This window comes from Contarinia nasturtii, unplaced genomic scaffold (assembly GCF_009176525.2).
Source record: "Contarinia nasturtii isolate CC-2019 unplaced genomic scaffold, AAFC_CNas_1.1 Cnas_scaffold_1037, whole genome shotgun sequence".
NCBI lineage: Eukaryota > Metazoa > Arthropoda > Insecta > Diptera > Cecidomyiidae > Contarinia > Contarinia nasturtii.
The window spans coordinates 5,033,146-5,051,442 of record NW_022198383.1 but is presented as its reverse complement, the minus strand read 5'-3'; the positions used below and the strand labels follow the sequence as shown (position 1 = coordinate 5,051,442).

General features: G+C 35.2%; 1 protein-coding gene across 1 annotated transcript in view; it reads right to left on the bottom strand.

Moving 5' to 3' along the window:
* The window catches only part of LOC116343642 (RNA-binding protein FUS), a 29,873-nt gene extending 12,275 nt beyond the window's left edge, over nt 1–17,598 (bottom strand). Inside the window, exon 1 of the mRNA XM_031771841.1 lies at nt 17,318–17,598. The gene's annotated coding sequence lies outside the window, so the exon portion shown is untranslated. The remainder of the gene's footprint in view (nt 1–17,317) is intronic.
* Between the last annotated feature and the right edge of the window lie 699 nt (nt 17,599–18,297).

Sequence of the window (18,297 nt, the reverse complement as noted above, 5' to 3'; positions counted from 1 at the left end):
TGGCATATCCATAAATAGACTATACCGTATAATCATATACCCGGCCAACATTGATAAATGCACACTCCATGAATATCTATTATCAATGTAAGTGGATACACTATGGCTTCCAAAGACGTTTTTGAATTGTATGCACTTTTGCCATTTGCTTGGATTTTCACTTGGAGACATCGTATGCAAATTTCAACTGTCTTCGTTCTCTCGCCGACTCACTTGCAACAGTCAACCGAAGACACTTGTAGAAATTGCCTTTTCGTATTAATTATTCTCATTGCTAAACTCTGCCACTTGGCAAATCCAAAATAAATATTAGTTCTGGGTGTAATAAATACATTCTCCAAAACGAAATATGTTGGCATTCACTTCTCAGTATCCATATCTACATTTTATTTTAAGTGACTTCGTTATTAAACCTTTCAAGTGGAGGCACTATTTTTAAAGCTAAAAATGCATGGGAAAATTATTGTCCGAAAAATATGCAAATTTTCGGAAGTCACTTTCTGCCATCCAATACATTAAATGTAAATCGGTTGCATTTTAGCCGAACGAATTCATGTTGCAGAATTAGCCAACCAAATTTAAAGTGGGACATTTTTTTTGGTTGCTTATTACAAATTAAAAGGAAAAACCTCTGGCATCATGGGGGCAATTAGTTTCCAAATTACCAAAATAAACACCGAAATGTTTGGCGGATAAAGCTCATTCCGGATATTTGACACTAAATTTTCGACGAAGCATTTTGCTTAACTTTCATTTTAATCGTTTTACAAGTTTTGTTTCAAAATTAAAACCATTAAAATTCGGAAAATGGTCGTTGTGTCTAAGCCAACAAAACTCAATCGGAGAATCTGTGATATTCAAATGTCGCAAAACAAATCATACGGTTAAAGCGATTATATGCTATTTTCTTGTGAGAATGTTTTATAGAAAACAAACCAAGTTCTATTCATAAAATCAGCGTTGATTACATAAAAATTCCAAAAGTGATGTAATAGGTCTCAATCAGTACATTTGAAAACAAATCAAAATTTGAAATATGTGGCACATGTTTAACTGTCATGCAAACAGCGATATTTTACTCAAAAATTCGTGAACATCTGCTGAAATAATAAACTAACTCACATTCCATGTGTGGGTCATTTTCTTTAAATCACGCCATCGCGCGCACGACTAACACACTATATAGGTAGTATAACAACATAATGAAATTATAAACTAATAATTACATAATTTAGTTGTGCATGTGTTTTTTGTTCCTTATTGTTCATGATTTCGATTTGGAACAGTTTTTAAGTGGGACAGGTTGACATGTAGAAAGCAGCCGAAATTAATACGTTCACAACATGAATTTATCTATTTGTTATGTTCACAATTTTGTCAAATCAACTATTATACTTAAGCGAAAATGGAAAACATCAAAATAATATGTTTCTATAATATTTTTAAAAGTTGTCTGCGTTTTTCCCTCCTAATCAAATTTACACAAGCATGTTTACTAATGAAAACGAGCACCGAAACAGCGATTGCATTGCTTTTTCCGATGAGACTAATAAAATTGTTGAACACGACGATAACATTCACGTAATTTGTCATTTTCATTCAAAGTTTGTGTGTGTCATGTGTTTTTTTTTGTTCTCTCGTCGGTCGTTTCGCTGCGTCGCTCTTTTACGAAAGATAAATGCACCGGGGACCGAATGCCAAGTCAAATGAAACGAAAGTGTGCTACGAAAGCGACGGTGAAAAAGAATTAAAATGTCAAAAAGAATTATCGAGTGCATTAGCCAAAAATAGTTCAGAGAATTTTTTGAATGCCGTTGGGTATCATCGTCGAAATTACCGTGTCTAACAAAAATTGAGCTCGCGCTTTTCATTTGCGTCGTAACAAAGGCTTTTAATTTCCATGGCACCATCCATTTCCCATTTCGACAGACGAATCCGAATCCGAATCCGAAACCAACCAACCAACAATTAAATGCTGCAAGTGAATAATAAACATTTCAAAGAGCATAAATTCTAACACACAAAGGACGCTTCGGGTGAATGGAACAAAGATACGGTGTATTAAATTTATCTTTGTTTTGCACATTCTCTCTTTCCACAGCTTCATTTTCATTTGAAATGTTTAGAAGTGCCCTTCGCTGCAAAATTCGGCAGCATGCAGATACAAACAAAAAAAAATCTATTTCCATTTAAAGCACAATAGCAAACCAAAAACTTCCAAATTTTCCTTGTTAATTGCAGTAGAAACAGAATATAATGCTTGTAGCAGCAACACTGGCGGCGGCAGCGACGGCGACAACAACAAAATCGTCAACACTGCATGGAAAATGTTTTCGGTGAATTTTTCATAGGCATTTTAATGATTGTGACAGAGCAAAATTCAGGCAGGTAAAATTTTCAGAGACAGATTTATTCGGTGAAAATTGTAAATGAGAAAATAATTTGAAAGCTGTGAACAAAATGGAAACTCTTTAAATTTTTAATGTTAATTACTCAACGTGTTTTACTTCGCATTTGTTTGCTTGACTTTATCATTATGATGCGCTGAAGCACCGCTGCTGCTAGGCTATATAGATTTCGAGCGTTTTATCCTGTGTGATGCAAAGTGTTCACACCTAATCCAGAAATCAATTAACACAGTTAGTGAGGCAGAGCGGAAACAAATCACATGAAGCACACACTCATACAAACACACATGCAGTCGATATCAACTCAAATTCAAAATCAATACCACATAATGTGTGAGTCAACATGCGACACGAATGCATTTTAGCGCATACTAGAAACATAAAACTCGAATCAAAGTTCCTCTCTCGCTCTCGCTCTCTCGCTGCGGAACTGTGCGTGCCCAAAAGTTGTCAATGCATCAAAAGCAAATAAATGCATGTGTGAACTGACGCTTTTGAGCATTGTGTCAATGCTAAAATTCAATCCAATGCACATTCGTAAATTGAATGCGAACGGGAAATTTGATTCGGAAATACTATGAATAAATGATGCGTTTTGAAATGCTGCTGTTGGCGTACGTATGTATTTGTGTGTATGTGTGTGCTGCTGCCGATAATATCGGTGGATTTGCATACATACAATCAAATGGAACCTTATATGATGGTCCTTTATATGCAACGATGACGATGACGAGAATGCAACGAACCCGTAATAAGGACTACTGGTGCATCCGGATTCAATTTTCATTTTCCTCGAACAGATACTGTTGTGCATACACTGACTGAGTCCATTTCACGGAGACACAGAATCATCATCGACTTGTTTCCAGTACATAAATTTTTGGCCAAGTGGCAAACCAAAAACGGTACTAAAACAACACACAACATACACAATATTTACCACCAATACTTCATTTTCATATTTCGAACCATCACAAACCACTTGGACCTCATAACGCTGCAATAATGTACTGCATCCGCAATTAACTGACATGCAATTAAAAATTCTCAAACTAAATTCATAACGGTTTTATTAATGCACTCTTCTAACATTTTTTCTTTCTTTCTCTCTCGCTCATTCTCGTCTCCTCGTTCGCTTTGACAACGAGTTGATAAAAGTTTTAGAGCAGCGTGTGTGGCGTTGAGAATTTATTAAATTACATGAAATGGTAATGGTTTGCCGACCACCAACTCAATAGCATGCCAAGTGAATCTGACGTATTATAAAACGATCAAAATTTGTTCGTAACTGACTTGTGATGGTGAAAATTTTGTTTTTCGTATTAAATTACCACCAAGTCATTCACCGAGTGTGGTCTCAACGCTCCAAAGGAGCTGGCAATTCAAAAGTTTCCTAAATGAATTTTTTATATGCACCGGTAGTGCAATACAACATATACGGATAGAAAACTGCTCCAAGATTGATTTGGTGGCACTGAAAAACGATTGCAACCGAAACTACACAATCTCACAAATAATTGCATATGTTGGTGGCTGCATGATGCAATTTAGTTTCCATGTAGACACAAAATTAAATTGAGTGTACAATCTTATAATGGAAAAGTCATTAGATCATAAGGTGAACTATAGCAGAAGCAGCGAAGCAAAAATGATTCGTTGTCGTCGTCGTCGTCACCGTCCTTGTGAAAAGACACATATATCAATGTCAACATGCATAGTGACTTCAGCATAGCAAAACACATGTACGTGTGTTTTATCCGTTTTGTAATATCATTTTTTACTTTTATGCGCTATTTGTACAATCATTGCAAATTTCTCTGGTTGTCTGACTCTCTTTCTTTCTCGTTCTATTTGTGGGTAGAGATTGAAAACTGTTTGCAATATCACACACACATTTGACACAATGTGTCACTTGCATTCTGGATGATTTTCATCGTTGTGCAAACAATTTTGACACACCAGCAACTTTTACTGGCTGAGATGGAGACACACAGAACCAGCCGGTGTATATTTGTATGAGATTGGAGACTTTTTTTTGCGAATCTCGCTAATGAGCGCCATCTGATTTTAGTGTGAATTAGATGCAAAAACTGAATTTAATTCTGTAGCATTGAAATGAAAAAGTGAAAAAACAACAACAATAGCACGGCCACACAGAGCTGTACATCTATGCGTGCTGATGCATACATACACATATACGCTTTCTTCATTCTTTCATTCCATTGCTATACGTATCTCACTGGTCAACAGATCTATGTAGCTATGTTACTGTTGTTGTTTTTTTTCTCTTTTTCGATTCAATTCATTGTAACTAAATTGAGTTCAACTATGGAATACAAGATGGCACAGATGAGGGGAATTCGCATTTTGTCTCTTCATAGGCTTAGCCGGTTGCACAGAACCGAATAATGTTCGTACTACGACAGTGTACAGAGTTTTTAGAACAATGTTAAAATAAAAAGTCAATATTTGTGTAATTACATTCGATGTTGCATTGTAAGGTTTGTTCTAGTTAAATGAAAAATGTCGTTTACTCATCCAACATATATAAATTGAAGACACAATCGAGAGCATTACACAAAAAATTCCATTAATTTGATTGTCTTAGTTCGTTTACTTAAGATTCCGTCGATTCGAATAAAATTCAAGCAAGCGCATGGAGATATTGGGGTCTAGGCTGCATTAGACGGTCAAACGAAGCGAACTATTCTTTGATCGATCGATCAAAATATGAAGTGCGCTTCAATTCTATGTTCATATACACGAACATTTCCTTTTAATTAACAAACCATCGAACGAAAAAACAACAACTTGAACCGTTGTATTGTTATGCACACAACATCCCCCACAAATTAGGTTATCGCAAATTGTATGAAACGGTGAAATGGATATTTTGGAATCGGCGATGCAGCTTGATATTTATTGAATAAGTGGTGCAAATATACCAGCACATAGACATAAAATTTTATAGTAGAACCATGTTCAGCATTGCATGCTAATGCACAATCATGATTTCTATTTCAAAAACCGTTTGTGCTCCATTTTTGGGAAGGTCACATCAATTTTACACCCCCGCATGCAATGAATTGAATTGTGTGTGTGTTTTGGTTAGGGTATTGTGTGCCCAATACTCATTATTCATGTATTTCAAATGGTATATGCTTCAAACGAGCCATAATTAGCCATGTTGAACGTCGGACAGCTCCATATCATTGCGCGCAATTTCTTTCATGGAGGACATTGCACCTTGATGCTCTCTGATGTAATTTCAAGTGAAAATAAGCTTATTATTAAAATCACAAACCAGCAAATACAATATGAATGGCGTAATGAAGTATTGAGAGCGTCAAAATGCATGTCATAAATCAAAGTGAATTTATGTACGTGGATGCGGGTTTCAATGTCGATCAAATTAAATGAAAATTTCATTTCCATTGCGAAATCCATTTGATTTCCATGTTTTCATGTTTGCTGTGTTGTCGATTTTGTAATGCTATTGATTCAGCAATTCAAAGTGATAAATTGCCAGTGCCAATATTTGTAGGCAAACAAAGCTTGAATGGTGGTAAATAGATTCATCTAATGGATAGAGAATGGATTCGTGGCGAAAAAAGTCAATGGCGAAAGCGATTCGCAACGCGTTTATTTCACCGAAATCGTTTTATTTTAGTGTGCGCCGGTTGATTTTTAATCTATTTTTAATCCAGAATGGGAAATGAAACACGAAAGAGGGAGAGGATGGAGGGGGATGAGAAGACGATGAGCTCAAAAACCATTTGCATTGTTAATCGTGGTGACAGCATTTCGTGCGGTACCATGATGTGTGCGCGATTTGTTTTCGTAATCACATTTTTACGTAGAGACAATGTTTTCCTACCATTCGGAAGGTGAAAACAATGCGCTTGGAAAACGATCTAAACGATTCAATGAAATGAATCATACGTGCGGTAAGTGTTTGGCACTTTTATGGTTATACACACCATGTGCACCGCCATACATCTCTTGCCTACGACGATAAATTTATTCACCATAGAAAACTATAAATATACACTGAAATGAAAGTACATGATTGTACCGTGTTTGCAATCTATTTCACTGATGTCTCGGCAAGACCAGAAACATCTTCCAAAAACAGTTGCATGCTTTTCGACTACAACAAACAGCTCGCACTCGCTCAATGCACCCGGTTACATTTTTGTTTACAGAGATATACAATGAAATGAAATCCTTTTTTCATGCAAACACATGAATCCTAGTTGATTTTTTGTGTGCTTAACTTGAATAGATTACCTACTGTGCAATTGCAATGCGCAACAACCGTAACTTAGCATAAGCATATATTCCACACGAAAAAAAATATGCACAGCCTCCGCGCATTTATGTTTATTGTTTTTCATTAATTCATTTTTTATCTCGTTTTCTCGTGAATGCTTTTCGAGTTTCAGCGTAATAAATTTTGATGGCCAGTAAATGAAAATAATGGGCCACAAACGATGAATTAAAAAAAATGTATGCAGCAGATTTGGATAGCAAAAAGTCAAATAACCACATTTTAATTTTAAATTTCACACCTTCTTTTGGTTAGTTTTTTTTTTGTTACACCATATGAATCAATTTTTATATGAAAGCAGCTGCCAACGCCAAACACCGCTTTTATTTTATTTTTATTACGGAAATGCAAATAATTTCGGTGGCAATTCAGTCAGCTGTGACATCCGATTAACATTTCAATAGGAAGCTGGAAAGCGTGACGATTGGCGGAAAATTGCCGAATGAATTGTGTGTGTGTTATTTGGTCATTGAATGATGCAGGAAGGGACAATGCAAAATATATTTTCTCTCTAACTTTTGCAATTTAATGAGGAGGAAAATAATGACCGATTTTATTCATCGTCCTGTCGATGCAATCGAATCATCGCACTAACGGGAAATCAATTGAGTGGTAAAATAATTGAAAATGCTTTCCATTGTACTAAAATTCGAACAACTCAATAAATGCTGCCAATATGATTGTTATTGGGATTGCATTTTCGCCCCCACACTCTCTCGTTTTAAATCTGTATTATAATCAAGTGTCGTTTGCTTTTAACGTTTTAAGTGAACGGAGATTTGTGCTACCGCTTTTAACTGAATGTGAATCCACGCGTTTAACATTTTTCATGCCAATTAATTCGACAATTATCACATTTTATTGGACTTTCAATTTTATCGCATTGCTTTTTATGTTAAAGTCATCAGCACATGCATCGCATTTCGAATGCCATTCAAATTTAACTTTGGTATTTTATTTATCTGTGTTGCCTGCAGATGTCAGTTATTTGTATTATTTCGATAAAACATAAACATTTTCAATCGTATCGATCAAATTCAAAATTGATTGCAACGATTTTTGCCGCCTGTCTTTCACCATTACGATAGCAACGAATTCAATGTTTATGGCTAACACCATCAAATTGGGAACGAATTTGACTGTTGTATACATTTTGCTATTTTGGTAAATAAACATTTGGCATTCGTAACATTTTGCCGTTTTAGTTTTTTTCATTTTTTTATGCATGAAATATTCGCAAGAGATTTGAGTTTAGCTCATTTTTTTTTCGAGCATATCGATTTGGGTTATATATTTAGATACATATAGCTTTCATTCCTTTCTCTCTCTCTTTTTTCCCCTTCATTGGATCAATGTCACATTTGATTGAATTACTTCGAAATTGATGCAGGTCTCAATTACCTCTCGCTTCTCATTCATCTGTTCACCGAGAAGAGACACATATACCGTACACCAGGCATGGTTCTTAATACATTCACGTCAAAACTATAAACAGAAGCAATTTGAAAATGGAGAGAACGAAACATCAAATGAAAAATTTATGGCTTTCAGTTGTAAAATGGTATCATTCAGCAAATAGCAACAACAATTTTTGAAATATAATGGCAAAATGTGTGCGACAACAAAGGAGAGGTGGACGAAATGTAAAACCATTCGAAACTCGAAGGCGAGTAATGAGAATGTAATGAATGTCGACTCATGCAAACAAATATAACGAGAGAAAATGGAAAACAATAAGAAAAGTATTCCTTTCAGTGTGCGATAGAATGAGAGTTAATAAACACGGTAATGGGACTCTTTCAAGTGATAAATCTTTTAGTTTAATTAGTTTCTTAAAATTTCTTTAATTTTTTTCCAATGACACTGCCTCTTCGAAGACAATGTTGCATCGTTGCGCAGCATTTTGCACAAGAAAAAAAATCAACTAACTCGCTACAAGATTCAAATCTTGTGCACACGTTTTTTTCACGATTTTATAGCATAGCAAACAAAAGTTGTAAACAGTACATTGCTGTTTCGTTTTTTTCCACACAAGAACTTGAGCATAAGATTGAAATCTTGCTAAAACGTTGCTTGGCGACGAAGCAATTGTAAAACTCAAACTAGTTTATATGTATTGAACATTGCGCTTTTTTGAACATTTTTTTTGTTTGATACTAATTTTTATTTAATTTGCAATTCGTCAGCACGAAATAATGTCGTTAAGTTTCAAGGAATGTTGTACAAATGGTTGAAAATCAGCATTCTATTGTTAGAATGATGTTAATGACAACATGCTTTCACACTGATCTCTCTCTAAATCCCGACAAATCACTTGAACAAAATAATGGGACGGCTGAAGTGATAAATCATCGACGCTGCAATACGATACACACAGTCATAATGCTCACTTATATAAATTATGTGCCAATTAGTGATTTTTCGTTCGTATGGTGTTAAGCCTTTAAGATGTTACTTTGATCTTCAAAAATGTTTCACGTGTTCAAATCATGATGGAACCAGGCGATAACAGTTTGAATGGCAAAACAATAGTCATAAACCAAGATACACACGCTTCTTGTTAATATTTGAGTAAATTATTACCACACAAAGAACCGATTATTTTTAATACTGAAGGTTTTCGCCTTCGGATTTAAGAATTTATCATATTATTTTCAAATAACAATCTCGAAAATAACTGTTTCGCTGGTTTTTGTTCGTTGGCATTTTGTTTAAAGAGTATTTATTTCCGGCACGGCATTAAATCACTTAGCTACTCAAGTGAAAGAAAAAAATGAGAGCATTCGAGACGACGAAGAAAAGTTTGAAATCTTTTTAAGATGAAAAACGACCCGCACATTCGTTATCGTCCGTGAGAGAAAACTTTATATCAAAAATTTCTCATTTATTAAAGCGTCTTAACCACTGAATTAGAAAAACTATCTTCTCGTAAAATGTGAACGTAGAGCAAAGCAAACACATTACATAAAAAAACAGAGCGAGTTATGTATGGCTCGAAGGGTTCTTCAGCGCAGAGAAAATAGATGGATTTTTAACGAAAATAAAACTTGGACCGAAACAAAATACATTCAACGATAATTTATGGCGACGAAGGAGTACAAAAATTCTCTCGACTTCGTTTGACTTTTACATCGAAAACAAGGCATTGTGTATACAACGTTATATTTATTGGAAACTCTTTGAGTTCTTTTTGTTGCGATGATGCTTTAACACAATTTGCAGTTGTTGTTTTTTCTGTGCTTGTTCGCTTTTCACACCATCCATAGATTTTCGAAACAAATTTTTTTTTGTTGCATATGAAAATGACCAGTGTTAAAGTTTCGGACACTTACACTCTCTACATTGTTCGCTTATGCGTACGCTTTTGTTGTTCAGTCACTAAGCATAATGCGTCAAAAAATATTCCGTAGGCGAAACGACCGTTCTCGATAGACAGCTCAATAAATATTAATGTTTTAAATTTCCTCGCTTTTTTGTTTCCCTTGACACACACAGAGGGAAAGAGAAGAGAGAAAAGAAAAACAAACCGCAAATACAAAAATCACCAGCGGAAATATTTATTCGCTCGCATTTCCATTTCATTGTATAAATCTTGTATATTTTGTTTTCGATTGTCTCTTTCTCTCTTATCACCCCCTTCTCTCCCTTCGCCATTATTTTTCTCTCGAATTTCGTAATTTGTCCAACTATATATATTTTATTTCAAGCGTTTGTTTGCATAACGACAGAATTGCATAAAATCAACCAGAAAATAACATTTCCTGTTATCGGTTTTTTTTCTGTTATTGCTCTTCAGCCCGGCATCGTTTTGATTGCATCGGTTCGAGGGCTGATATTGTATATCAGCCCGGAGTTTCGATTTCACTGATTTTATCAATAATTATTATTCTACTGGTTATTGTGCAGCGTTCAATTGCATCTCAATGCAAACATATTCATGCTTTGTCGTTTTCCAGTGCCAACTTTTTAAGTTGATTGGGAAGTTGGATTTTTTTCTCACTCACACAGTATGTTCATATCCGCATTGAATTAAATGCTAGTGTCTCAATTCGTTATAATTCTTGGTGGTTGTTCGATTTCTCACAATAAATCTTCCAGCGATTCGTAATTTAGCGACCACTTTATGTTCATATTTTTGCACTTGACTAATGAAACTAGACTTCGTCTACGACGAATAGAATTGTGGTTAAGTGAAACCATTTCGGTTTGCGGCACACTAATTATATATACTGTTTTTTCACATTGCTGGCCGTGTCTCACATGGGAAATATATCAAGATGGATGGCGCTAGGAAGTGTACGATATTGAGCAATGACTGGCAAAAATAATGTGACAATAAATTAATGGAAGGAAAAGTTGGCGGTTGAAACATACATTTTCACCTTTCAAATACCTTTAATTTAACGTGTGTAGCATAAAAAAAATCGTCATAAATTACAAAATACAACCATAAAATACCCGAATCGTCGCACTACAAATTGCCGTGCATGTTTATTTTTTTCTCTCGTTGGTTTGTTATCGAAAATCATTTTCATCCGCAAATATTCGTTCTCATTTTCGAATAAAACATTCATGGTGATGATGTTTAAGTTTATAAAAATTATGATGAAAAACATATTTGTTTTGCGCATGTGATGCTTTTAACGATTTTAATGAATATATTTATCGCAAACGCCAAAATAACCGAACAAACGAACGTAACACGGTTCGCCGTTTCGCTGCACACCGTTACCGATTAAGCTATCAACTGCATAATTAATATTTATTATTATTGCTGCAGGAGGAAAACTATTTTGAGTAGTATGCAAGGTGAATTTATGGTACAGTACAGTTACTCACACAATGAAAGCAAACAAAAAATAAAACGAACATCGAACACACACACACATTTTCCGAACATTTGAAGCTGTTGCCAAAAACTTTAAAATCAACGAACAGCCGTCAACTCTTCAACCCGTCACTCAATCCACATGGAACATTTCCATATCGATCAAAAATTTCAGGTCATATTCGGACACTAAATGATAGCTATAATGTCGATACGATGAAAAGTAACCTCAACAATGGGGACAAAAACTTTACTGTGAGTCGTAAGCTAGAATAAAGCGTTTGAATTGGTTAATGGCGATTTTGCTTTGAACTCATTTTTTTGGGGTGGTTGGTTGTTAAATGAACGGAGTTGTTATCGTAGTTGTAGCCGCCGCTACCACCACACTCACGTGATATATCCGGTTAAAGTAAATTAGCGCGTTGAAAATGTAATAATAACGTGCATTTATTAAATTATGTACGATTATGATGAATTTATGAGTTTTTGAGAATATTAATCAATTTGATATGCTCGCGATGAGCGAATATTAGTGTATACACACCATCGGCTGGAATATTCAAATTAAAAGCCTGTTAAAGTGCCATAATTATTTATTTATGTTTTGTTCATTTTAATTCCAAGTTATTATTCAACATAACGGAAGCATGTAAGTATGTAAATAGGATCAAAAAGCACAAACGAACGATATCAGCGAAGAAACACAATTATTTGTTAAGAGGGTTTGTCGTTAATAAACAACATATTATTCAAAAAAAAAAAAATCTGTGCAAAGAAGCGTGGAACTGAATGAAAGAAAATGCGATAATATAAAAACGATGACTTGGTCAACATCAAATCACTTGCGAGCAATCAAAAAGTTCTAACCCATCTGACGACTTGACACAGAATTGCTTTTTTTTTTCTCAGAAGAGTCTGCATTAGACACTAAAACACTTGAAATGTCGCATTCGTTTAATTAATACCCATAATAGTATATCATAATGGGGAAAAAAATCGCATACGAAGCAGATATCTTAACGTGCAATAAAGAAATATAAGTATTGTCCTTAATTAAATTAGATGAACAACACCAACCCAAATCAGATCGAAAAACAACTTGAGCAGCTGCATCGCTGCACAAGGTCAAAATGAATATGGAATGTCGACATAAAAAGCAGAACATAAACACAATATTGAAATGAAACCGGAGTCGGAAGCTTGTGCCGAATGGATTGTTGAGAGTTACTGAATGAGTTGAGAAACGTTGGTTGATTGAGAGAGAAAAAGAGATAGAGAATGTATGAGCACAGAGAAAATGAATTAGCCTAAGAGACATCAGACACAGTCACATCAATAACGGTTGGCAATAACAGTAAAACGAAAATATGTAGATAAAGTTTGGGCTTCTTCATCAGTTTTTATCTTTATGTACTATTTGCTGTCTCTGCTTTGCACATGCAGCAAATGTTTAAACGGTTGTTGATACATCGCACTCACTTCCATTTTGCGTTCAATCAGATAAATGGCTGTGAATGGTGGTGTATAATGCGTTACATCGTCATATCAACGCTTGCCCTTGTCTTCGCCGAACCAATTGCTCGGGCTCACGCACCACTTAATCTAGCTCATTACAAATATATAAGAAAAGTGTACATATGAAAAGTAGACCTTAAAATGGCTGCGCGAAAATCATGCCAGAATATAGATAAATGCCTCGATAAGAGTGATCGAAGTGAAAAGAATGGAAATGAAAAAAAAAAATGCTCTCAAAACCGATAAATTATTTCGCCGAAAAATAATTCGATGAAAGAGAAAAGCAGAGAAAGAGCAGTGAGGAAGAATGGCATGAACAACGATAACACCGAATACGCGAGAAAACTTCATAAAGAAATGGTTAAGCTCGTTTAGGGGATTTGTACGAAAGACGACAAAGAAAATGGATTTTCGGTTGGAAAAAGTTGTGTCGCCATTCACAGTGCTCACTGTTTTTCTACTACTTTACCAGAACACACTACCAAATAGTTGAGCAAAATGAAAGTTTTCATGCCATTTTTTTCTGCTTTTTTCGTACTCAATATGCTGATGGTATGTATTATTTTCATGATCGACAGAATTTGCGAGCTGCTGGAAAATACTCAGCTAAGTAAAATCTATCGCAGACCACACACACACATACACTCTTAAATGCAAGACGATGTTGCATAATGTAACAAGGTGCCCATGGTACAATTTCGAATATTTTCACCGAACCATCATCTCGATACAACCGATTTTGGAAGAATGAAAAAAAAACGAACATCTCAAATCCGTTGACAGAGTGCTTTCACCATTCAATTACGGAACTGGCGGAAGATGGATATTGTTGCTTGGGACTACGATGGATTTTAACAAAAATAAAAGAAAAAATTGAAAGCAAGCAGTAAAGAAAGCAATATTTCCTTGTGTTTCGAAAAATAAACAAACATGAAACATTTGTACAAACGGAAAATGAAAACATAAACAGCAATACAAAATAAGAGAAAGAATGATAGCGAATTGTTGTTCATTTTCATTGGAAAAATGGAGGAAAAAGTTTTCGCTTTGCTTTCATTCGGAAAATATGGAAAAAGGACCGAGGCACGACAAAAAAATAAAATAAAATAAACCAGTAAAATTCTATTTATGCTGCGAACCATTGTATTTTGTATATTGCGCTATTCCACTTTATATTCGAAGTTCGTCGAAAAAGGAGTGTTGCATGAAAAATGACAATATGTTATATTCAGTTTAAATGGTGGTGGTGCCATTGCTTCTGCTACTTCGACTGAATAACGGGACGAAGTAAATTCGATAAACATCAAAAGAACACAGTAGAAATCTTTGCTTCGCATTTGGACACCGTCGATGCAGGTGAGTCTTCGTCGGTTCGTGCCGTGCGCGTACATTTATTATTAAAGATTATTAAAAAGAAATGGTTTTATATGAAATATGACATGATGCGCGGGAGCGGCGGTAGCGACGCTTTTTTAATAATTCAAACGGACATAATCGTGGTGAATTCAACGTTGGTTGGGATAGTACTTCGTGCTTTATATCGCTAAAAGCGAGGAAATGAAAATGGTTTCTGTTTACGAAACGACAAAGGAAATATTTGGTGAATTATTTCTTTGAGCTTGAATGAGAGCAAAATCTGTGAGAAAAACATCTTTTGTGCATAACGCTTTTGATTTGGTTAATAAGAATAAGAAGAAGAATAAGAAGAAGACAAGGCGCTGTTTGGAATGCAAACGAAAGCGAAGAAAAACTTGGTTTTTCTGCGAGGCAATATGCCTTTCGATTCTGTTCTGCCGTCTCATTAAACATTCTGTGGAGTGCTGTATCAATGTCATAAACTTTTGAAATCTTAAAACCGTAAGAGACCAGTCTTTTCTAGTCGCTCCTTGTGCAGTCAAATCCATGGTGGCGCTCTTCGTTTTTGCAAACAGAGTGCTTATGTAACGTCATACACATGCATATTTATACACATATACACACACAAGTTACCGCAATCAAGTAAAACAACAATGAATTGTTGAAACTTAACTTTTGAAGTGCTTTGAAAACGTCGAGTATGTCGCAAAGTACGAACAAGCGCGCGTTGGCAAAACACAACTAATAAAATGCCCTGTCGAAATGAAAAGCCACTCATGGCACTTTTAAGTTCATGACGGTGAAAAAAAAAATGCAATATTAACGCTGCTCTATCATCAAAAAGTCATATTACGACGAATTGCATAGTAAAAATAGTAATCTTTTGCCATTTAATAATGTACAGTAAGGGTAGAGAGAAGACAGAGAGGAGCAGAGGGATGAGAAGATATGCACTGCAATCTCTGTGTTTCCATTTTGTTACCATCCCCCAAACCGTTGCATATCCCATTTTCTAATCTAGATGCTGTTTTGTGTCGTCCTTTATATGAGCAAAGCATTACGAAAGAATAGAAACACGACTGAAAAACATCAGAAGAACAAATGATGAATGCTCTTATTACATGCAGACATGTGGCTGCGGATGCATTGTTATCAGTATTTTATCCATCTGTGTTTATGCAAATTTTTTCCACATTTTACTATGCTTGTTACATGTAAATGGCAGATAAAAACCATAAAATGTGTGATTGTAACCGGAATTGAATGAGACACGGACACAAGTGAGATTGATATTGATGAAACCATGAAAATCCAATCTCTATTGATCGAGAGATGAAATAAAAGCCGTGATTATTTCGGTATAGTTGTGGTTTCCACTTATTAAACACGTCATCGAATTCGAACTGAACCGAACTGAACTAGAGTGAACTCAGCATCGAAAATCCATAAAATAAAAATGGGGGAGAGAGAGAGAGCAGGAGCATCAAGACAAACCGTCTCTATTGATTTTGATTAAGTCGGAGTGCACGCGTATAAATTCCGTATAAGAGGCGAACATATTTCTTCGAATTCAAGTGGAATAAAATGTTGGCATCGAAACCGAGAGCGACATGGTTTACCAAAAGTGTTTTTGGTAAAACAGAAAATAAAAGACTAGCATATTACGCATATCTGCGAGCGATACATACACAACAAGTTTGAATATGAGCAATTCATGTTGAATACAAACTGATATGTATACACATGATTGTCTACAATGGAAAAATTTTACGCACATTCAACATTCATGTAATGTCTAGAATGTTCAACGAATGTAATGGGGCTATAGAACTTCGGTACACCGTATCGTACCGATTTCGAAGTCCATTGTAGTATGCGATAGATGGAAGCGCAACATAAAAAAAAAATCAATAGAATATTACATATTATCCGAACTGTGATGAAAGGTGAATAGAAAATGCAAAGGGATACGAATATAAGAAGGAAAAAAAAGCAAAACCAAGCAAGAGCACGAAAATCTATAACTTTTCCGCCATCCATGTTCAGCACAACGAGCTTCAATATTGAGATATCAACGAAACGAACTCACCGTACCTCGAAATTGAAAGCATTTCCGAGTGAGCGAGAATGAATTTCAAATTTTCCCGATACCCGTTGTGAATGCCACCGTTTGAAATGGTATTAAAATAAATGTGTAAACAAGAAGCATTTCTCTCAATTCGCTTCAATTCATTTTTCGACATTTAGTTTGTAGCACTTGGTGATCTTGACGACGTTGATTTCATTATTTTTACTTGACAGCGTACAATTTATTTGCGTTTTGTGCGGCATTTATTACATACATATACACAGTTTGTTGTTCAATATATTACAAATGAATGTTTAAGCATTTATTTCGATGAATTCAGTCGATTGGTCGTTCGGTGTGCAAATGTATTGTGATAAAATTAAAATTATATTTCCTTGAATCGTGCGTCGAACGAGCATAAAAAACAAAACAAAAACACCGTAAACGTAACGTACACGGTCAACCAGACGATGACGTTTCCACCGTGTTCATATTCAGTGGTTTACTATAAGTCTTGACAAAATCGCAAAACTAAAAAAAAAGAACCGACTTGAACAAACAAAGTTACTACAGAATGGTTGCCGTTGTTCCGTCATTTTAATGGTCAATACAGTACAAAAAAAATAATACTATATTTATGATACACTTTATAACATTTTGTTTGTACAAGTCACAAACTACAGAAACTTTGTTATCAAATGAACTGAACCAAAATGAAATCGAATACTTGAGGTATTCAACACAACAAACAAAAAAAACTAAGCTAATTGTTTTCACAAACACCAAATAAACTACTTGTTTCAAGCACTTACTCTAGTCGTGCGGCGTTCGTCTCTTGGGCCAACTCCAAATAAAAGTAATCCCAATTGCAACAGATTTAGTAGTAATTCACACAACAAAATTTGATAATTCAACAAAATGAATTTGTTTGTTTATTTCTCACTGCGTTTCAATCTGATGTGAAAGTTTGCTTAATTTTTCTTTCTCTGTTGATATAAATTGTACATCACCAATACGTTCGTTTTGTTAACGAATATCAACAAAGAGCGATACACCGTATTTTCTCGTTTGTTCGTCAGTTGCGACAGATCCAAATAAACTGAAGCATCGCTTATGTTGGCTATTCATTTGAACCGATGATTTTGTGTACACATCACATCATATATGCATTGCATTCAGACGCCACTTCTGTGTGAGTGCTCATAATGGATTTGATGTGATTGAGCTTGTGTGTATAGGTGCATGACTTGTATGTGTTCGTGTTTATGTACTGTAGAGAATCAACAGCAATGAAATTACGTTTCCATCCGTCTCTTTCACTCCAACAATCAACGGCACAATTTACTCCATTGTATATCTATCCTGGTTGTATTTGTGCATAAAGCGGAGAACACAATCCACGTACACTTTAGTACACACCAATTGAGGCATTCTCTCTCTCTCTTTCCATATAATATATGTATAGTTTATTGTATTGATGTACAAATTGCGAATCAAATCTATGAGCACACCGAGACATATTTTATTTCGCCGTATGGTGCGGTGTGTATATAGGATATATTTACATATTTTTCTATTTTTGCAAATGCGGACGGCTGGTATTATTTTTCGGTGGAGATTGGTAAAAAAATGTTTCGACTGAAATTAGCATTATACATTTTTTTATTCATGTGGAGTTGGTATTATACATTATTCTTGTTGGAGTTTTGTCAGCGACAGAAATACTTGTTCAAGCGTTGTTTGATTGATTGAATAGTCTTCAATTGGCAGAGTTTGTTTAGCTATTTCCATG